The following is a 23,125-nucleotide window of genomic DNA, read 5'->3' as shown; positions in this document are numbered from 1 at the left end:
ATCTGGAATGGTAGCATTTTTTTTTTGTTAGCTGAATCAAGCCACCTTTTTAATGTTCATCTCTATAACACAGAAAAGAACATGATCTATGCCTTCCGATAAAGTGAAGTGAAACATCAGCGTGGCATTAGTTATTAGCACAGGTTGGCAAAAATCCCTTGATCAGGGCTGATTATAATACTTTTGAGTCCTGTGCCTGTAGTTCAGTGAGCTGCACCCAGTGGCGCCTGCAAAGAAAAACAGGCTCACCTCCCCAGGCAATGGGGCCAGTAGGAAGAGAGCCTAAGGTCCAGTTGCTTCTTTCATCAAAAAGGAACTCACAGTGTATAGATATGAACCTCATTAAAAAGTATGCCCAATACCTTGGGAAGAATATTTGTGCAGCAGTTCGTAATGAAAAGCTCTGTCCTGTGTTCCCGAGTCTCTCACCTTCTCTGCTGCTCTCTGTCTGTTTTGGGTACCCTCCTCCTATCTTCCTCATTTTCACAAGAGCCCCCTAATTGCAGTCCCTGCGCCCACCACCTCTCTTACCCAGTCCTTCTTTTTAAAAAGCTCCTGTTGTGATCTTTCAAAATCATAGGTTTGATAACATCACTTTTCCTCTCAAAAATTTTGGGCTGGGCGCAGTGGCTCCTGCCTGTAATCCCAGCACTTTGAGAGGCCAAGGCAGGTGGATCACAAGGTCAGGAGATTGAGACCATCCTGATGTGGTGAAACCCCATTTCCACTAAAAATACAAAAAATTAGCTGGGCATGGTGGCACATGCCTGTAGTCCCAGCTACTCAGGAGGCTGAGTCAGGAGAACCTCTTGAACCTGGGAGATGGAGGTTGCAACTCCAGCCTGGGCAACCGAGTGAGACTCCATCTTGAAAAAAAAAAAATCTCCTCCATTGTGTACAGAATAAAGACTGAACTTTAAAGTCCTTCATCATCTGGGCTCAATTGCCGTTTAAATTTGCATCTTCTCCCATCCCGTCATTTCAACCCACTCTTCTATGGGCAATGGACACCCTCAGGATTCCTTTAGTAACAATATAAATTCAAGCCTTTGCTTTTCTCTGTGCTGTTGCTTCTGTTGGCAATGCTCTTTTTCTCCTTGGAAACTCCTTACAGATCCTCCAATGCTCAGCTCAGAGCACTTCCTCTGTAAGATCTTATACCACTTCCCCATGTCAGTTCCTCTCTGTGAGGTCTTACCAATTTCAAAACCTCACACGCCATTATCCTAAGCTAATTAGGGCAGAACAGAAATAGATACTGTATTTTCCCACTGTGAGTGGGAGCTAAACACTGGGTATGCAGGAACACAGAGAATAGGAACAATAAGCACTAAGTATTCCAAAAAGGGGGAGGGGGAGGCAGGCAAGGGTTGAAAAACTATCTATTGGATACTACATTTACTACTTGGACAACTGTGGCAGCGACAGGATCATGAGAAGCGCAAACCTCAGCATCATGCAATATACCCATGTAACAAGCCTGCCTGCCCGTGTACCCTCTGAATCTAAAAACCAAACCAAACCTCATGTGCCTCTATTACAGTGCAGAAACTAATAACTAAAGCTGTTAAAAGGGATTTCTATGTGTCTGGACTCCTTTAAGCGTTGCCTATGCATAATAATATGAATATATGTCTTCCACTCGAGACTACATGAGGATCAAGTTTTGCTTACATTCTGTAATGTTTCGGGGCTTAGTAATGTACCAGAGGTATAATTCATACTTAAGCATTGTCCACTGAGTAAAGACCCAATGATTTTGTTTTTGCCTTTGCTGGTTCCCAAGCATCTCCTGATGGTTAAGATTCCTATAAGAATTCTGAGAAGACTATAAAAAAAGTCCTTTTTCACTAGGATGAGGTCTGGGAATGCCTCACTTTATAAACCATGGGCTATGTCTCAATTCATCACAGGGGATAGATCAAATTACCTCCTCCCCTGTCAAAAGTGCTTCTCACTTTCTGACATTAACCTAACAAGTTTTGTAGATGTAACAGGTTTTAGATAATAAGATGAAATGTAATTAATTTGCTCAACATGTCGTAAGGTTCTATTCACATATGTGCTAAATAAAGAACTCAAGTTTGTTTTACCCTCCCCCTTCTCCCTCGTGCAATTTAATGGTTTAGGAGTTCTGGTATAAAAATAAAAAGCAAGTGAAACATTTTCCTTTCACTCTGAAAAGTTTCAAGTATCACTAGGAGTTTCTATATGCTCTGAATTAAGAATGCTACAAATATAAGTAATTGTATGGATTCTGCTTTGTCCTCATGCTGCTTTGGACTCAGAAGGGTGGAACATCTGCAAACACCTGCTTGGTCCTGTATCTGCAGGGGGAAGAGGCCGATCTAAATGCTACCAAGGGAGCTCAGGGTGTAAAAGAATACTGTTTTCATGAGAGAAAGGGAGAGCAAAAATATATATATAGGTAGTTAGATGATTGATTGATAGATAAGTATACAGTCAGACCCTTTGATACCTGGATTAAGACTCTTACACAATGTGGGGGTCCATAATTAATGCCTGCTTCTGACTGAAGTGCTCTGAACAGGCAGAGACATCCTGCTGGCAGCCAGGATGGTGTCATCTAGTTCAGGGTCTGGGGAAAAGCATTTTTTAATGTAAAACTAGATATAGGTGGGACCATTCCAGTGTCTTACAGGAAGATCCCAGGAGACTTGGACCTAAATTCCTCAAGAGGGCAGACTAAAATACAGCCAGGGGTATATGCCTGTCCTGGAGCCTAATGAATAGCCTCAGAGACTGGTGTAAAAGGAAGTCTTTCCCAGCGACTACAGAAGGGTAAGATAGGGGTGGACAAGAATCAGTGACACCTACCAAGGGAAGCTCCCAGTGGGCAAGTAAAAAATGACATCTGTGGTACGAGGAGCACTTCAATGGCCACTTTGGGGAAAGTGAGACCTGACCTGGGATGAGAGGGGTGTCCAGGGTAAACCAGAGTGAGGTTTCTTATTTAAGAATTAAGGAAGCATAGGAAATGTGGAAAAGCACAAAACCACTAAAAAACTTCTCCATAAGGTGTACTGCCAGCCATTTTGCCTGTATTTGCTCGTATTGACTGATCTGGGGTGTGTGTGTGCATGCGCGAATTGGGAGAAGGTATAACAGAAACATTTTCTTTATTGCTGTTGATGTGTTGTACTGTGGTTTGTTGTTCGTGTGTTTCTTTCTCTTGCCCGATTGTGAGCTATCTGGGAGAAAGAAGCACGCGTCATTCATTGTCGTACTGCTAGAACCTAACTCAGAACCTGGACTGCTGATTTATCAATAAATCTTGATGAATGAATGAATTTGTGAATGAATCAATAGATAAATGGATCAAGCTGTGGTTTGGCTCTCTTTCACTGAAGGCTGATTCCATATGCTACTTTCCAAAAAGTATTTCAGTAATCTCCCAGAAAGTTTACCACTAGCATAATCTGCATTTTGAAGGTGGAAGGCTAAGAATATTTGCTTATCTATGCAAGCGAGGCTGGAAAGATCAGATTCATGGCTAACAGCCCCTTTCAGCGGGCATGAGACAAAGACTTGTGCCTCCAAATGCACTCTGCAGATTCAGGGCCAAAGCACGACTGTCCTCTCATTCAACTCTTTTATACAATAATTTACATGATTTTCAGGCCTGAGAATAGGTAGGCCAAAGGCAGCATGAAGGAATGCATGTTCAGGAACCAGCAAGAATTTCTTGTGTGAAACCATGGACATCAATATGAAATTCAGCAAGAACAAGCAGGTTACCAGTGTGTTTTTTATTTGTTTTGCTTTATTATAAACTTATATTCATTGTCATCATCACCATTGAAACACTTGTAATGGCAATTTAAATTTCAAATAAGCAAACCCCAAAACAAGCAAACACATAAGAATATTCAAGAACAGAAAGTTCGTAGAGATAGTTTCCACACTCAGACCCAATCTCTATGTGCATGAAAACCAAAGGAAGAGAGCTAGGGAGAAGTGTCTTTTCATGATGAGCATCCTTGTATTTCCTGAGTAACTTGCATATAACTTACTCCTACAGATGGGCTATGGAGAGTTCTTGAATGGGACCTCTGTTGGCAAAAACAAAAATATAAAAACCTTATTTCTAGGATAGTTATAAAAATTACTTAATGAGTGTTTCTGATTCCAAAATGATGAAAACATTTTATCATGCTTCAGATATTTTAGCATGTGCTTGAGTGAAATTATCTTGGTCTATAGCTATTTTTCAGCTCTTTGCAATTACCCTACTATACCAAATTGCTTTAAAAGAAACTATATTTAAGGCCGGTGTGATGGCTTACGCCTGTAATTCCAGCACTTTGGGAGGCTGAGGTGGGCGGATCTCAAAGTCAGGAGATCGAGACCATCCTGGCTAACACGGTGAAACACCATCTCTACTAAAAATACAAAAAATTAGCTGGGCATGCTGGCATGTGCCTGTAGTGCCAGCTACTCAGAAGGTTGAGGCAAGAGCATCGCTTGAACCCGGGAGGTGGACGTTGCATGAGCCAAGATGGTGCCACTGCACTCCAGCCTGGGCGACAGAGCAGACTCCGTCTCAAAAAAAAGTAACTATATTTAAATGATTTAATTATGGTGCCTAAGGTTTCTATGTGTTTGCAAGTCTTTAACATCTAAGCTTCTAGGAAATGGTAGGACTTGCATCTTGTGGAGAGAGATTTATAGGTGGTTAGGGCACCCAGGAACTTTAGGCCCCATCTTGCCCCAGCCTCTGATCCCCCAAACCTGAGGGAGGAGATGATGAAGATGGGCAAAGAGCCTGCTGGAGCCTCACCCAAAGTCTGGCTCAGCCAGCTCCCATGGGCTCTGAGAGTCTCTCTCCCCTGGAGTGAGGTTGCCTAAGGTCTGGTTCCACAGCAAAAGGAAAGACTTGCTGGACTCTGTTTACCCAGGCTCACACTGAAACCTCAGAACTCTGAAATTTACCCTTCAGAGGGAAGAGCAGAAAACCCAAGGAAAAGTATTCCAAGGAGGAGAATGGGCCGAGTGCTGCAGAAGCTTTATAAGCAGAAAATCATCACTCACGTGAAGAAGACTGTTGAGCCAATCCACTATCTAGGAAGTCCCCAGTGCTGCCAGAGTGGTGGAAGCTAACAGAGACAAAGAAGCAAAACATGCCACCAGAAAATAAGCAAAAAAGAATTATGCCCTTATCCAACTTTCTCAAAAACATGGTATTGTTCCTGAGCTTACATTCTTGTAAATAAGATAATTTATATCATCTAACCAATTATTACCATAGTTGGCGTTGTATTCATAATGCACTTGGTATAGTTTTTTATGAAATATGCTTTATAGGAATCAAATAATCATGTGGAAACAGCAAAATGTTGTTGTACAGTTATTGAAGCAGTGAACATGTATTAAACTTGTTTTAAACTGTGGCTACCCAAACTTGGCTAATCATTGCAAATGCCGGGGGAGCATTCTTGTTGCCCCTTAGAAAACTGTAGTTTCCAAAGCTACCAGGTCTTTCTGATGGTCAGCCAGATTTGAGAACTGTGTCATGCCTTGCTGTGCCTTTCTCCATGTTCGCCTTCTGTATCCCAACTATTCTTTAGGCCCATTTTATTGTCTGTTACCTCTGATGAAGCCTTCTTTAAATACCTGATCAAGCAAAGTATTCTCTATTTTCTGAACACTTACAGAATCTATGTATTACCTTTTATTCTTAGTCATCTTTCGACATGTATAAATCTGGTTTCCTTGAGGCAATCAAGTTCATAACCCTTAGATCTTCAAGATGTTAATGGTCACACATTTACATCTTACTGTTTTTGTTTTTAACAGAATGCTAAACCTAAATTGGTCAATGTCAAATGCTTCAACTTTGAGCTACTTAGAAATGTGTCTGTTGCTAAAGAGAATACACACGCACACACACACACACACACACACACACATCACTTACAACAGTTTACTGTCATCAGTACTTTACCAGTTACAAAGAAGTGTAGAATCTTACTTCATTTTATATCTATTTACCCTCTTCCTATGTAATGTAATCATCTAAAATAAATATTATTTTTCAAAAATTCCTCTTCATGCATTGAGAACCAAGTCAGAAAGCATTACAATTTTTGCTTCAAATTTCAAACATACTTTACAAAACTCAAGAGAAGAAATAAAGTTTTCTTTACCCATGTTTTTGTTGTTTCCATTGTTCTTTCTTTTTGCTTGATGGTTTAGTATTCCTTTTTAATTATTTCTTTTTGTTTGGTAAAGTTCCTTTAGCCATTTTTGGGGGTAGGTCTGCCAGTGACAAATTCTCTTGGTTTTCCTTCAGCTGAGAGTGTTTTCATTTCCTCTTCATTCCTGGAAGGTATTTTTTTAATGAATACGGAGTTCTTGGCTGATAGCAACTTTCTTTTAGCACTTGAAAATTGTGTATCACTTCCTCTGGATTTCCATGGTTTTGAGGAGAAATCCATTGTTATTTGAATGATTTTCCCCCAATTGGTAAGGTGTCATTTCTTCCTTACTGCTTTTGAGAACTTTTCTTTGTTTTAAGTTTGACTATGATGTGTGTTGGCATGGAATTCTTTGGGTTTATCCTGTTTGAGACCCATTCAGCTTCTTGAATACGTAGCTTTATGCCTTCACCCATTCTTTCTTTGAATACTTTTTCAGCCCTATCATCCTACTCCTCTCCTTCTGGAACTCCAGTTACATGAATGCTAGATCTTTTGCTATAGTGCCTTAAGTCCTCAAGATCGTTAACTTTTTTTAGTCTATTTTTCTCTGTTGTTTAGATATGATTATTTTATTGTTCTTTTCTTCTTTTTTCTTTCCTTTCTTTTTTTTTTTTTTTTTTTTTTAGACAGAGTCTTGCCATGTTGAACAGTCTGGAGTGCAGTGGCGCAATCTCAGCTCACTGCAACCTCTGCCTCTCAGGTTCAAGTGACTCTCCTGCCTCAGCCTCCCAAGTAGTTGGGATTACAGCCACTAGCCACTTAAGTTCACTTTTTATGTTTTTCTATCTTCTCCATTTTACTGCTGAGTTCATGTATTGAATTTTTTATTTCATTGTTTTCTTGGTTCTAAAATTTTCATTTGGGGCTGGTCATGGTGGCTCATGCCTATAATCCCAGCACTTTGGGAGGCCGAGGTGGGTTGATCACTAGAGGTCAGGAGTTTGAGACCAGCCTGGCCCACATGGTAAAACCCTGTTTCTACCAAAAATGTAAAAAATTAGCTCGGTGTGGTGGCTCATGCCTATAATCCCAGCTATTCGGGAGGCTGAGGCAAGAGAATCGCTTGAACCTGGGAGGCAGAGGTTGCAGTGAGCTGAGATCATGTTACTGCACTCCAGCCTGAGTGACAGAACAAGACCTTGTCTCAAAAAAGAAAAAAAAGAAAAAATTCATTTGGTTCTTATTTATAGCTATATTTCTTTACTGAGGCTTTCTCTTTCTTTGCAAAGATTTTTGATTTTTTCATTTATTTCAAGAGTATTCATAATTTCTTCTGAAGCATTTTTATGATTTCAGTTTAAAGTCCTTGTCAGATAACTCTAACATCTGTGTCATCATGTTGTTGGCATCTGTTAAAATGAAAACTTCAGCTGAATTAAATTTAAAGGAGTTTAATTCAGCAGTGAATGATTTGTGAATCAGGTAGCCCCCAGAATCACAGCAGATTCAGACAGATTCCAGAGGTGCTTTGTGGTCAGAACAAATTTATAGATAAAAAAGTAAAGTGATGTTCAGAAATCAGAAGTGAGGTACAGAAACAGTTGAATTGGTTATAGTTTGGTATTTGCCTTATTTGAACACGTTTTGAACACTCAGCAGTATCTGAGTGGTTGAAGTATGGCTGCTGGGATTGGCCAAGACTCAGCAGTTGTTACAAGTGCATACTCCTAAGTTACGTTTTCAATCTTGTCTACCTGTTAAGTTACGTTGCAGTTCATTCACAAGGATTCAAATATAGAAGTATGGAGTCCTTCTCAGGCCGTATTTAGTTTGCTTTAACACATCTAATCATTGTCTTTTCTTGTTCAAGTTCAGATTTTCTTGCTTCTTGGTATGATAAGTGATTTTCAGTTGAATCTTGAATATTTTCAGTATTATATCATGAGATACCAGATCTTCCTTAACCAGTCTATTGTACTTATTAGGCTTTCTCTGACACTGCTCCAGGAGGAAAAGGGAAGCATGTCCTGTTGCTGACAGGTGGGAATGAAAGTCTAAGCTCCTCAGTTGGCCTTAATGGATACCCAGCAGCGAGTGGGTTCCACCTTATTACTCCTGGGCAGAGGTGGGAGTTCAGGATCCTTACAAAGCCTCTGCTTCATGGATATCCCTGTGGAGCCATGTCATCCCTCATGCGTTAAGGTCCCTAGTCTGCCTGCCTTTTGCTCTTCGCTTATCAGAGTTTTCTTATGTTTATTTTATATATAAGGTTCAGGAATTCTAGCTATACTTAACAGAAAGAATAGAAAAGACATGTCTGCTCCTTCTTTGCAGATGTGAAAAATCTTAGGAAATATTTTGACTCCAGTGCTTATGAAACCATAACCTATCCGGATTTGTGAGATGCAGCTAAAGCAGTATTTAATGAGAAATGTATACCTCTAAAAACTTAGAAAAGAAAAAGGATCTACAATTGATTATCTAAGCCTCCACCTTAGAAATATTGGAAAAGAGAAAAGGATATAATTAAGATAAGAGCACAGTAAATGAACCAGAGAAAAAAAGAGTAGAAAAAAAGTCAATGAAACCAGCAGCTCATTCTTTGACAACATCAACAAAATTGATAAAACATCAAGCTAGATTGATCAAGAAAAAAAGAGGCAAGCTGTAAATTATAAAATCAGTTGTCATATAATCTGTTTGGAAATGTAAATCTTTGCAATGCAACTGGTATACTTTGAGCATAGTACACTTTCACATATGTTTATGCACAACTTTGCACACAACAAGCACTAGGTAAGTGCAGAAAACTATACCCACTGAACCAAGCCATGCAGGAATGTACAAAGTGCACGCATGTACACACCTCAGACATCTACCAGCTACCCCATTTCACTGCCTGTGTGGCAGGCCACACCCATCCACATCTAGTGTTGGAAATTCCAACCAACTTCAGATGGCCCTCCCTTTCACCACATCACAGCAATTCACAAGCTGGAACAATTCTGATGCCTGACTCCACAAACAAATTTCAGGTCTTTTTCAAGGTAAAGGGCCTTATTTGTTGTAGTATTTATATATTTCTTAATCACTTCCCATATGTAAAACTGTGCTATTGTTAATAGGTATCTATCTTTTTTTTTGTACATGTCACTGGCAAAGTTTTTGAATATTTGACCCCTAACCTAATTCTCCTCATAAGCCTTGTGGTTTATAATGTGCAGTTTTGCATAGCACAGTGGTTTTCATGAATGGATACATGACATTATAGCAGAACTGACTGCACTTTACCAGGTGGCCAAATTTAGCTTCCCAAGCAGACATCTTATGCTTCCTGATATGTTGTAATGTGGACTATCAGCATCACCTATGAAGAGTGATTACCAAAAATCTTAACCTGAATCTAACCAAGCCTTTAGATATAATCTCCAAGGTAAAAACAGTGGAGAGAGAGAAGTTAGATGAGACCAAGAGGAACAATTAGATAAATGCAAAATGTTGTATAGTCAGCTAGACCACTGGCTTGCTCTGATTAAACCCTACTCTGAAGAAACCAACTATAAAACACATTTTTTGTATGATTGGGACAGTGGACTAGACACCAGGATGTTACATGATATGGAATTTTTGTTAACTCTAAGTGTAATAATGTTATTGATGTTAAGTCACAAAATGTCTTTATTTTTTGGAAATTAAAATATTTAGTGTATATATATATATATATTTAGTATATATATGTATATAGTATTTTATAATGCTATACACACAAACACACAAGAATATGTTAAAGCAAATATGGAAATACATATGAAAATAGAAAGTAAATATACAAAATGCTATGGGTATTCATTATACTGATATATTTGCTTTTTGTGTGTTTGACATTTTTATATTTTGTTATTTTCATAATTTTACAAAATTGATATGTTAGAGAAATTAAAATACTTTTACCTCCTCTCTTTTAGAGAAACTTCATGACCCCAGGGGGTCCCTAGGTCTATCCAGTTTCCACCACTCTCTCATTGCTCTTGTGTTTTCAGTTATAAAAAGTACTCTTAGCTCAGGCAGCCTGTGCCCATCTTGGGGATTCCTTGCATTCCTCCAGGATATAAGACTTCCATTGTATTTACTTATCTGGCCCCACAAGGGAAATTGAGCACAAATTTTTCTAACTTGAATTTTTTTCTTTGAGTAAAGGAACAATCAGATTAGAGAAAAATTGAAAAAGTAAATGGAGTTGTACTTAATAGCCACTGAGAGATGAGATGATGTTTTAGAAGTTTGGGACTTAGGGAAAAAGAGTCAAAGATATTAGCATGGATGAACAGTCCAGGGAGAAGGCAAAGCCCAAAGAATGATTCTAAAATGTGTGTGCCACGTCTTGCTTTCATGCCAGATTCGGCAGTCTCTCTCTCTCAACTCCTTGACAACTTGTAGCTGCTGAATCTGAGCCAAGACTAAGGGAAATAGATAACTGAGCATTCCAGACACAGGGGGACAGCTCATGTGCACACTGTTGTGGTGATAGCAGAGAAACCTCAGAGATGAAGGATATGGGAGAGAGGGATTCAGGAGAAGAGTCAGGAGCATTTAGGAGTGATTATAGGACTTTTTTTGCATTTTTTTCTTCTCTAAATACTGGAGGAGGTGATTAACTGTTGTGCATCCTGAAATAGTTTAAGCTAAACATAGCAAAGCTGGCAGGGTTTGGTATAAAATAGAACTTGGGTGTGAGATTGTTGCCTCTTAGCTGTAATCCTTCCCTTTCATAAAGCAAATGTCAATGTCATAAACTCAAACCTAGGTCAACCTTGAGAATCAAGTGCAAGATCTCATCTCTTCAGGAGGAAAAGTTTGTTCTCATGGTGATACAACCTATCTAAAGTCAGAGGAATCTTTTAAAAAATAATTATCAAAGTACAAAAATTTAAAGCATTCCTTTCTTTAATTTTGTAATTCTTTGCTGTGGAATAGCTCAAAACATCAGTTCTGTTTTAAGTAACAGAATTGAAAACTGAGCAAGGAAACGTAATTTGGATTATAAAATTCTTGCTTTAATAAAAATTCCTTAAACAGTAAAAAAAAATAATAATAATAATTATCAACTTTTTAGAGGTGAAAGAGACTATTAAGATTCGGTTCAAATTCTTGATTTTATTCATGAGATGAGTGAATTTATGTATGAGATGATTGATTTTATATATGAAAAAGGTGAGTTGAGCTCACAGAGCTAGCTGCTGGTAGAGGTAAGACTCTCAGTTCAGTGCTCTTCCCACTGTAGCATGTGGTTTCTCAAAAATTGAAACCTTGTAAAATTTTGATTAGATTCTTGGGGGCAGAGAGAAGACCAAAGCTGGAGAAGAGACACAATCAGCAAAATAATCAAGACCTTTAGTTAGAGGCAGGTATTGGGTTTTCCACCCTCTGGGTAGTATGATCTCAAGGGATGCTCAGAGATGATTCCAGTGTGCCATCTGGGCTTTGAAGGTGTGGGTGCCTGTTTGGGTGGAGGTGGAAAGCCAGTATTTCCTGGCTGTGGGCATTATGAAATTAGGCCGGGAAACATTAGGAAAATAGGAAATGTCGCTGTGCAATCACCACTCTGGACCTACAGTGGGTACAAGAAAAGAAATCTCTTCCTACCCCCAGCTTTACCCCATCCACCCTGTATGGGATTCCATGCAACATTTTATTTTCTTCTTCTTCTTTTTTTTTGTGAAAACTCCCTGGAATTTTTAATTTAATTATTTATTTTAAAATTTTGAAAAATATATAAAAAAAAAAACTTTTTATTTTAAAATAATTTCAGGTTTGCAGAAAGATTGGAAAAATATTTTGAAATCCCGTGACTTTACCCCAGATTTCCAACATGTTAACATTTTACAGAGATGAGTTTTCATTCTTTCTCTGAATCATTTGAAAGTACCCTGAAGATATAATGCTTCTTTATGCCTAAATTCTTCTGTATGTTTCTTGAAACAAGGGCATTCTTTTACGTAACTATAGCACAATTATCAAACCCAGGAAATTAACATTCATACAGCTATTTTTCAATCTACAGACCTATTTAAATTTCACCCATTGTCAAACTAATATGCCTTATAGCAAAAGAAAAATATATATTTTTTCTGGGTAGACTCCAATCTAGGATTGTATGATGCATTTAGTTTTCATGTCTCTTCAGTCTCCTGTAAGTTCCTCAATCTTTTTCGTGACCTAGACATTTTTGAAGGTTATTGCCCAGTTGATTTGTTGAGTGTCTTTCATTTTGGGTTTTTCTGATGCTTGCTGTATTAGTCAGGATTCTCTGAGAGGGACAAAATTAATAGGATATACATATCCCAGTTGATTTGTTTATATATATATATATATGTATATGTGTGTGTGTGTGTGTGTGTGTGTGTGTATATATATATATATATATATATATATATATATATATATATGGGAGTTTATTAAGTATTAACTGACACAATCTCAAGGTCCCACCATAGGCTATCTGCAAGCTGAGGAGCAAGGAAGCCAGTCTGAGTCCCAAAACTAAAGAACTTGGAGTCTGATGTTTGAGGGCAGGAAACATCCAGTATGGGAGAAAGATATAGGCTGGGAGTCTAAGCCCATCTCTCCTTTTCACATTTTTCTGCCTGCTTTATATTCACTGGAAGCTGATTAGATGGTACCCACCAGATTAAGGGTGGATCTGCCTTCCCCAGCCCACTGACTCAAATGTGAATTTCTTTTGGCAACACCAGCACAGACACACCCACAATTAATACTTTGTATCCCTCAATCTAATCAAGTTGACACTCAGTATTAACCATCACACTTACCTATGATTAGATTCAGGTTATGTCTTTTTGGAAGCAATACCACAGAAATAATTTTTTTTTCTCAGTGCATTATCACATAATGCAAATGTTATCTATTGCCAATTATAGGTTATGTTAACTTTGAACACTTTGTTAAAGTGGGGTCAGTGAGATTTCTACACTGTAAAGTTACTTTTTTTTTTTTTCACTTGTAGTTATCAAGAGTCTGGGTGGGTGGAGGGGGAGATACATCCAGACTATCTGAAATTCTGTTTCTTATCACACCTTCCCTTAGTTTTAGCATCAATTGGTGATTCTTGCCTGAAACAGTTATTAGTTTACATAACTACAGCACAATTTTCCAAACCAGGAAATTAACATTCATACAGCTATTATCCAATCCACAGACCTATTCAAATTTTACCAATTGTCAAACTAATATGCCTTATAGCAAAAGAAATACATATTTCTGGGTAGGATCCAAACAGTTGTCAAATGGTGATTCTTTTTTTATTCTATCATTCCTACATTCATTTACATTGTTTCTTCTATATCTGTTATTAATACAGTAGTTATCATCCTACTGCAAGGAAGAGATTTCTCTTCTTTCTCGTTTGTGTATTTACAGAACTATAGACCCATGGATTTTTTATGTATTCCATTAGCTATAATCTGTACTATTGATATTTACTCTGAAGCTCAAATTGTCCCAGGTTGAGTTCCTTCAACTGGCCCCTTATGCTTCTGACATGTCCTTGCATTCTTTGAGCGCATCTTTGCCTTCAGTGTAGCAGGATGTTCCAGGCTTATCTTGTACTTTCCCACCTCTACTCCTGGAATCAGCCAGGTCTTCAAGAATCCTGATTCCTTTTAGGGGAGAATGGTATTTAGAAACTAAGATCTGGGGGTTAGTTTTGCTTATTTGTACTGGAATGTTCCAATGACATTTCTTTTTTTTTTTGAGACAGGGTCTTGCTCTGTCACCCAGGCTGTAGTGTAGTGGCATGAACGTGGCTCACTGTAGCCTCAATCCGCTAGACTCAAACAATCCTCTTGCCTCAGCCTCCCAAATAGCTCGGACTATAGGTATGTGCCACCACATCTGGTTATTTTTTTTTTGTAATTTTTATAGAGACAGAGTTTCAGCGTGTTGCCCAGGCTGGTCTTAATCTCCTGGGCTCAAACAATCCACCTGCCTTAGCCTCTTAAAGCTCTGGGATTACAGGTATGAGCCACTGAGTCCCACCCAAATGATACTTGGAAGCAGTGCTTTTATCACTTCACTTCTAGGGAAGTTTCTTGGCCCTTTTGCTGAGTAAGACTCAGGGTCCACTTTTCCAACCCTAGGTCACGCCCATGTGCTGCCTCCTGTTTTCCAGGAAGAAGCTTCTACCTGCTTATTCCTATCTTCATAGTAACATCTCTTCTCCTGGTGGCTACGAAATTGCATGCAAGCTCCCTAGAGCCCTCCTTTCCAACCCATTCCTTCAGCAACTATGCATTCCTAGCCAAAAACTAGGAAAGTACAACACGGTGATCTCCCAAACATGAATACACTTACAGGTAGAACGAAGGAAGGTATTTGAAATCAGGACATTCTAGGAATTATATTGATTAACAAGTACAAAACCCTCCCTCTTTTTCTTTAAATAGGGACAGAGGCATGAAGAAATGAAACTAGTCAATATGGGTAGAGTTCAATGTTTCCAACTTTTGCTTATGTGCTTAGTTTAGGGAGTATCTCTGCCTCTTATGCCTCTTTAATGCCTGGTAGTAAAGCTCATAAATTCATAAATTCTGTTCTCACTCTCTCTTTTCCTGGTTATCTCAGGATGGAATTTGTCTCCTGTCAAAGTATATACTCTCCATATGAATTCCCAAATGTTCTAAAATATCAAGTCTCCAAAAGAAGACCTAATACAGTGAGTGATGGTAGACAGGGAAAGTAACTAACATAACATATAAGTTTTATTTTCCTAGTCCTGAGAGTTTTCCCTGGACAACTCTGGCACGTTTTTTATGTCTTAATGTTGTACTTCGTTATCATTTCATTTGAAAACACATATCTCTGTTTAAAAATTTGCATTAGTCGAAGCCAGTTGGAGATCCTGAAATGCCTTCCTGGAACGATAGTACGTTTCATTAATCTCAGAAACCGTGATCTTGTCTGATGCAGGCGAAGCAGAAGCACAAAGTAGGCTTGTCAGAGCTAACTTCAGCTCAGGGCTTGATTTCTCTGTGTAACCTTAGCAAGTCACGCATCTCATGTACCATTTCTACTGCTGCCACTTGCCCATTTGGTAACTATGTGTGAATTAGTAAAAGGAATCTAGGAGGTCTCAGACTCACAAGTACATAATTAGCTGGTCACTTCTCATAACTCATCAGCCAAAGTTAGTCATGTGACTTTATGTATCCACAAAGAAGTTAGAAAATGTAGCCCCACCATACATCCAGTATGGAGGGAAACAGGGAAATATTTGGTAACAAGAATAATGAGAACTAAATATCTTACAATTGGTTATATCTTACAATTAATCAGCAGTATTTTCCTGTAGTTGTATTACATAAAATAATAATGCTTCCTACAATATGTCGTTTCTTAGATCGCATAAAATATGGTAACTTTTCTGAATAGTTTGAGAATATCAACAAGATTTCTTGCTAGCCCTACCAACATAGAGTCAAAATGGAAGTCATAAAAACACGCATAATCAATAAATCGAAAAGCTCACAGGATGTACTTGTGGAAGCGTGTGCCAATACTGTACCATCAGCCATTTGTGGGGGAGGTGTGTGCTGTGGCCCCCACTGCTGTTGCATCCTCTGTCTTTGCCCTGTGTTCTCCTCACATCTCGTGGTCATTGTAACTGTTTCTGCAAGGCCTGGCCCCAAGGTTTCTGTGCCTGTTTGAGTCCTACCGGCCCTCATGGCTCTTGCCATGACTACTGCTTCCCCTGGAATCCTGGTCATGCCCATGTCCACTAAAGTTAATTAACTCTCAGGCAGGAACTGCAGTTGGGCCAATGCTAGGAAATTGGGCCGAATTGACTCTTATCTCAGCCTGAGCCTCGTGACTGCTCTGAGGAGGTCCTCTGGCTGTCTGCGGCTCAGGCTGGTGCTGGTATCTGGGCCCAATGCTGGTTGCCATCTGGCAGGACCGTCCCGGGAATCCCAGACCTTGACTATATTTGTTTTGCTCTAGCTGCAGACAGCCTAACTAGCCAGCAAAATGTCCTTTTCCTGAGCATCCATGGTGATTTATCCTGCTGTGTTTATCCTGCTCCAGGCTGTTAATGAGCTGCTGTAGTTCCCAATGAGAGGAAGTCTGTCCCTATTGCTTCTCACCATGCCAGGCTTAGCACTTGCACAGACCACTTGCTCTCCCTAAAGGCCCACCTCAAACACTCCTGTCCTTGCACATTGCACCCCAGCCACGCCAGGCTGTCTGCAACCACCCACTCTCCCACATACCAGGGCCTTTTATACCCAGGTCTTTTCACAGGCCTTTTGTTTAGACCTGCTCTGTCTGCTCCATCTTGCTCTATCCTATGGATTCTCATACATTCTTCAGTGTCAGGCCAATGGCTGCCACCTCTATGACACCTTCCCTGATTCCTACAAGCTTGCTCTCCTTCCCTTCCTTTCTTTCTCCAAAATCTCACCTGAATTTCAGCCATGTGTATGTGGACCTAATCATTGTGTCACATTATGACTGTGTGTATATCTGTATCTTCACTGTGAGCTCCTTACAGGCACAAGCATGTTCTCGCATTTCTGTGTATCTGATCTCTGACACAAAGCCTGGCACATGATACAAGCTCATTAAGTGTTAAACAAATGCAGGTCTGTGTTTTTGATGAAAAAAAAAAATGGAAAGTAAGCCACCAGGCTTGCAAACTTGAGGGCGGAAATAGGGCCCTCTTCCTGAAAGTGAGGGCGGCACCAAAACTTTGAAACAAAACAAATGAGAGGCAGTAGAAGGAGACGCCATCCATTTCAGCTTTCTTCAAGTATAGTGAGGAGCGGGCGGCATCAGTGATGCTAGGAAGCATGCGGCTTCCCCAGGGACCAGTGTGTGCCGAGGAGGAGTGTGACACCACAGCCAGTAAGAGTAATTGTCTTAAGGGGCCCACTTTGCTTGCAGGTTACTGTTGAGTACCAGAGTTGTATTCCCAGCTGCCCACTAAAATCTCCTGGATATCTTGGGCTTAGGGTGCTCAAATTCATCATTACCCTCTCTAACTCCTGGACTTTTCCTAGGGAAGGATACTACCACACACCCAACTGCATAAGCCAGATATCTAGGCTCATTCATGATGCCTCTAGCACCCTCACTGCCCGTATCTCATCCACCTCCAAGGCCTGGCAATGTTTTTGCCTGAATGTCTGGATTCTGCTTGCTAAATGCATCTTAATGCTATTCTCTTATCTCCACTGCATTGTCCCTGTTTTAATTTAGGCCACCATCTTCTCCCAGACTTCAAATTGACTTCTCTTCCTTTAGTTCTGCACAATTCTATTTGATACTCCTCTCCTTTTCTCCTTTAAGAAATGAGAGGCTACTCATTGCCAATAGGAAAAAATGTTATTTTCTTAGAATGAGATACAATGGCCTTCATGATCTAGCCCCTTCCTCAATGTCAAGCTGACTGAGGTGTCAGCATCAGGAACATTCTGTTTCCTACCTGTCTTGTGTTCTCCCACTAGGAGTAAAGAGACAAAAGTCCCCCTTTTCAGGTTTTCTTCAGCATCTCAGGGGCAGGGGCCAGAGATGCTGGCTTATCTACACCTAGTTGTTTTTTCCTTGGTAATGATGTTGGGGTGGGAGGTGGTGCTTATTCATGGATCGCAATGGGCTAAGTTCTTCTCCTAAATATATATATTCTAGTCCTTGACCTCAAGGTCTCTAATGAAACAGGCTCACACCTGGCCCAGGTGGGCAAAGTCATGCAAATGTAATGATCTCTACCTTTACCATTGACAATTGCAGCAGGGCAGTGCTTGACTCAGAAGTTCGCTTGGTTAGAGAAGAGACTGAAGAATCAGGATACATTTGAGCTGCCATCTTTCTAGAATTCTCTGCTTTAGGGTCTAATGTTAAACAAAAGAAAACTAATCACAGGCTGGGGGTGGTGGTTTATGCCTGTAATCCCAGCACTTTGGATGGATGAGGTGGGAGGATAACTTGAGCCCAGGAATTCAAGACCAGCCTGGGAAAGGTAGTGATACCTCATCTCTATAAAAAAAAAATCAAATAAATTGGCCAGGTATGGTGGTTTATGCCTGTAGGCCTAGTTTTGGGGGAGGATGGATGAGGTAGGAGGATCATGGGAATGTAGGAGTTGAGACTACCAAATCAAATGTATTTGACTGATGTCTCATGCCTTTCTAAAATATATAAAACTAAGATGCCCGTTGACCATATGTTCTCAGGACCTCCTAAGGGTTGTGTCATGGGACATGAGTCAAGATCATGTCACTGTACTCCAGCCTGGGCAATTTCAGAAAGAAAGAAAGAAAGAGAGAAAGAGAGAGAGAGAGAGATAGAGATAGAGAGAGAGAGAAAGAAAGAAAGAAAGAAAGAAAGAAAGAAAGAAAGAAAGAAAAGAAAAGAGAGAGAGAGGGAGGGAGGAAGGAAGGGAGGGAGGGAAAAGAAAGAAAGAAGAGAGAGAGAGAAAGAAAAAGGGAAAGAAAGAAAGGAAAGAAAAAGAAGGAAGGAAAGAAAGAAAGAAAGAAAGGGAAAAGAAAAGAAAGAAAGGAGAGAGAGAGAAAGGGACAGAGGGAGGGAGGGAGAAAGAAAGAAACAAAAGAAAAAGAAAGAGAAAGAAAGAAAGAAAGAAACTGGAGAGATTACTGAGGTAACCATCATTTTCTCCACTGAATGGTGTATAAAACAGTCTGGTGGTAAAAGAGGAGGCTTTGGAGTCATTCAGTCCTGGGTTGGAATTCCAACTTGGCCACATACTCATAGTGGGCAAGCTACTTAAGGTCTATGGGCCTCACTTTCGTCCTTTGTAAAATTGGGAAGATAAGAGCTCCTTGATAGAGTTGCAAAAATTAAATTAGATAATACAGTCATGTGTTGCTTGGCAGGGACATGTTCTGAGAAGTGCAGTTTGGGTAATTTAATCATTTTGCAAACATCATAGAGTGTACTCACACAAACCTAGATGCTAGAGCCTGCTGCACACCTAGGCTCTGTGGTATAGCTCATTGCTCCTAGATGGCAAACCGGCATAGAATGTGACTGTACTGAACACTGCAGGCAACTGTAGCACAATGCTGTCTGTGTATCTAAACATATGTAAACATTGAAAAGGTACGGTAAAAATATATGAAAGATAAAAAATGGTACATCTGTATAGGGTACTACCATGAATCAAGCTTACGAGACTGGAGTCGCTCTGGGTGAGTCAGTGAGTGAGTAGTGAGTGAATGTGAAGGCCTAGGACATTACTGTACACAATAGTAGACTTTATAAACATTGTATCCTTAGGCTACAACAAATTTATTTTAAAAGCTTTTCTTTCTTCAATAATAAATTAACTTTAGCTTATTACAACCTTTCATTCTTTATAAACTTTTAAATTTTTTAAAACTTTTGGACTCTTTTATAAAAACACTTAGTTTAAAACACATTGTCCAGCTGTACAAAACTATTTTCTTTCTTTATTTTCTTTATTTTTTTTCCTGCTTTTTAGACTTTTTTGTTGAAAACTAAGACATAAACACACAATTAACCTAGGTCCACACAGAGTCAGGGTCATCAGTGTCACTGTCTTCCAGCTTTACATCTTGTCCCACTGAAGGTCTCCACGGTCAGTAACATGTGCAGAGCTGTCACTCCTAGGTAGACAATGCCTTCTTCTGGAATACCCACTGAAGGACCTGCCTGGGACTGTTTTAAAGTTGACCTTTTTTAAAAAAAAAAATGAGTAGAAGGATTTTATTCCAAAATATCAATCAATAGTATAGTATAGGAAATACATAAACTAATACCATAGTTGTTTATTGTTATTTACTGTACATAATTGTATGTGCTATACTTCTATGACTGGTAGTGTAGATTTGTTTACACCAGTGTCACCACAAACGTGAGTAATCCATTGCATTGTAGCAATATGTCATACACCTATGACGTCAGTAAATGAAAGGAATTTCTCGACTCTGTCATAATCTTACGGGACCACCGTCATGAATGTGGTCCATTGTTCACTCTGAACCATCGCTATGTAGTGAATAGGACTGTGCATGTAAAGCTATCACATGCAGGTAGCACCGTGTAGGTTCCCTTTTCCCTCTTTTTAGAAAACCTCTTTCGGCTAACTTTCCCCCTTTAACTTTCTCGTTCTCTCACTGATTCACATGCTTCATGGCTTAGAGCAATGTAGCCACAGGATCTCAGCTCAAGCCCAAGTTTTCCAATTTCAGCATTTTCCCAGTTGCGTGGCTATGGAATGCTGCAATATGTTCTTGTACTGTAAACACCAGTGTACCACACCCAGACTGTCCTGAAATAGGAAGAACTGGTGTTGTGTAAGAAGCAGAGAGTGAGGAGGGAAAACAATACTTCTTACAGCCCTGAACTTATTAATTCTGCTTATAACCCTGGGTAATGTAATATGTGAGAGAAGCCAGGTCTGAGCAGAGGGAGAGGAACTAAAGGGTGAAGGAGGATAGAAGGTGAATTGAGACTGGTAAAGGGACGGGGACAAGGATAGAGATGGAGAGCGGGACTGGAATCAAGGAAGGGTGTGTGGAGCTGACCTGCCTTCCTCTTGCTAGGCCGTTTAGAGCATACATGTGCCTCACAGGCAGACAGGGCACAGCACCTGTGCCCTGTGCGCAGCACACAAGCAGAACAGGCTGATGCTGATGGCCAGATTTCCTGTAATTAATAAGGCCACCAGATCATTGACACACCCAAGATGCCTGGTGAACCCAGAAAGGTAACCTGCAGACTAACTGGAAATATCAAGACCCTCTTTCCTTTTTATGTTGCTCATATTTTGCCCTGCTCCTCATTTTTGTCCAGTCTCCTGTTGTCAGCTCTGCCCCTGATAATCTTGGTGCTCACGCACTAAATTTGGTTTCCATGGGTCAGCTCTAATGCTAACCAAGGAGTCTTAAGGAATCTCTCCCTTTAACTCCCAGGGGTAGTCTCATCCCAGCTTTAGCACTGGCTCATGGAATGGGGTTTGATCTCAGCCCGACCAAATTAAGTTTTCCTTTCTGGTGTGTTCAGCTATATTTTCTCTGTCCTTCCATGATTTGAAAATGTCTTTGTTTTAAAGTCTAAGTTTCTGGCTGGGCGCAGTGGCTCATGCCTATAATCCCAGCACTTTGGGAGGTTGAGGTAGGCGGATCACGAGGTCAAGAGATCAAGACCATCCGTCTCTACTAAACCCCATCTCTACTAAAAATACAAAATTATCTGGATGTGGTGGTACGTGCCTGTAATCCCAGCTACTCAGGAGGCTGAGGCAGGAGAATCATTTGAACCCGGAAGGCGGAGGTTGCAGTGAGCCAATATTGCACCACTGCACTCCAGCCTGGCAACAGAGCAAGACTCCATCTCAAAAAAAAAAAAAGAAAAAAGAAAAAAAAAAGGCTAATTTTCCTAAAAGAAATTTTGTTACCTGGATAGATTGCATAGTTATAAAGTCAAAATATTCTCTTATATTGCCAGTAACAGTTGCTCAATCAGATTAGCTAATCTATCAGTGTGAGTGAATGAAAAGAGGAACCATAAATCCAGATGTAGTCTGGAGGTGGGAAGGAAGCTTCAAGAAGAGGCTGAAGATTCGTGCAATTTAAGGAAGACCAGGTTAAGAGGTAAGAGCAGGCTAGAAGGGCAGCATGGCTATTTCTTTTACATAGTGTTTTGTTTAGAGAGGGTAAGATTGAGTGCTGGGGAAAAGCTTTTCTTTACTACTTTCTAGTTTTTAACAAAAAACATTTCAATCTAGCTAAGAGGTTAGGTTTTCTAAAATCCAAGTTGTCCAAAATAAAATTTGTCTTAAAATGACCTTGCATACCCCAAATTAATAACCAAAGCTTCCACCTTAAGAAACTGGAAAAAAAAGGTAAATTAAGACCAAAGCAAGTAGAGTGTAGGATTTAATAAAGATTAGAGCAGATACTAAGGAAATTGAAAACAGAAAATTTGATAAAATCAAGGAAAACCAAAGTTGATTATTTGAAAAGACCAAAAAAATTAAAATCTGATATAGACCAGTAGTTCTCAGCCAGGGGTGATTTTGTCCCCCAAGGGGTATTTTGTCAATGTCTCGAGGAAATTTTAATTGTAATACTTTGTGTGTGTGTGTGTGACTGACAACTCGTGGGTAGAGGTCAGAGATGCTCCTAAATATTCTACAATGCATGACAACCCCTCCATGTTAAAATTATTGTGCCCAAATATCAATAGTAAAGAGGTTGAGAAACCTGATCTAAATTGACCAAAAAAAACAGGAAAAAAGAAAGAATGAAAATGAAAAAGGAGACATCATTACTAATCTCACAGAAATTAAGAGGATTGTAAGGCACATGATGAACAATTTTCAGCTAACAAATTAGTCAATTTAGATGAAATAGTTCATTGCATGATACAAATTAATGAAACTGACTAAGGAAGAAATAGAAAATAGACTCATAACAAGTAAAAAAAATTAACAATAATGGAAAAATCTTCCCTCAAAGAAAAGCATAGGCCCAGATGTCTTCACTGGTGAATTCTGTAAAACACCAATTTTTTAAAAAACATTTCCACAAACTATAAGAGGGAACATTTATGGACAAATTCCATGAGACCAGTTTTACCCTTATACAAAGCCAGACAAAGGTATCACAAGAAAATAAAACTACAGACCAATGTTCCTCATGGTTGTAGATGCAAAATTCTTTAGCAAGATATTAGCAAAATGAATCCAGCAACATATGAAATGATTATACACCTTGGCAAAGTGGGATTTCCCCTAGTAATAGAAGGTTGATTTACTATCTAAAAATCAATTAATGTAATGTCATATTAATATAATAATATGAATAAGGGACAAAATCACATGATCATCTCAATAGATGCACAGAAACATTTGTCAAAAATCTATTCCTCATTCATGATAAATTCTTTTAGTAAACTGGAAACGGAAA

This window comes from Sapajus apella, unplaced genomic scaffold, assembly GCF_009761245.1.
Source record: "Sapajus apella isolate SASKATOON/1434 unplaced genomic scaffold, GSC_monkey_1.0 scaffold42, whole genome shotgun sequence".
NCBI classification, from domain to species: domain Eukaryota; kingdom Metazoa; phylum Chordata; class Mammalia; order Primates; family Cebidae; genus Sapajus; species Sapajus apella.
This window is presented reverse-complemented; position numbering follows the sequence as displayed.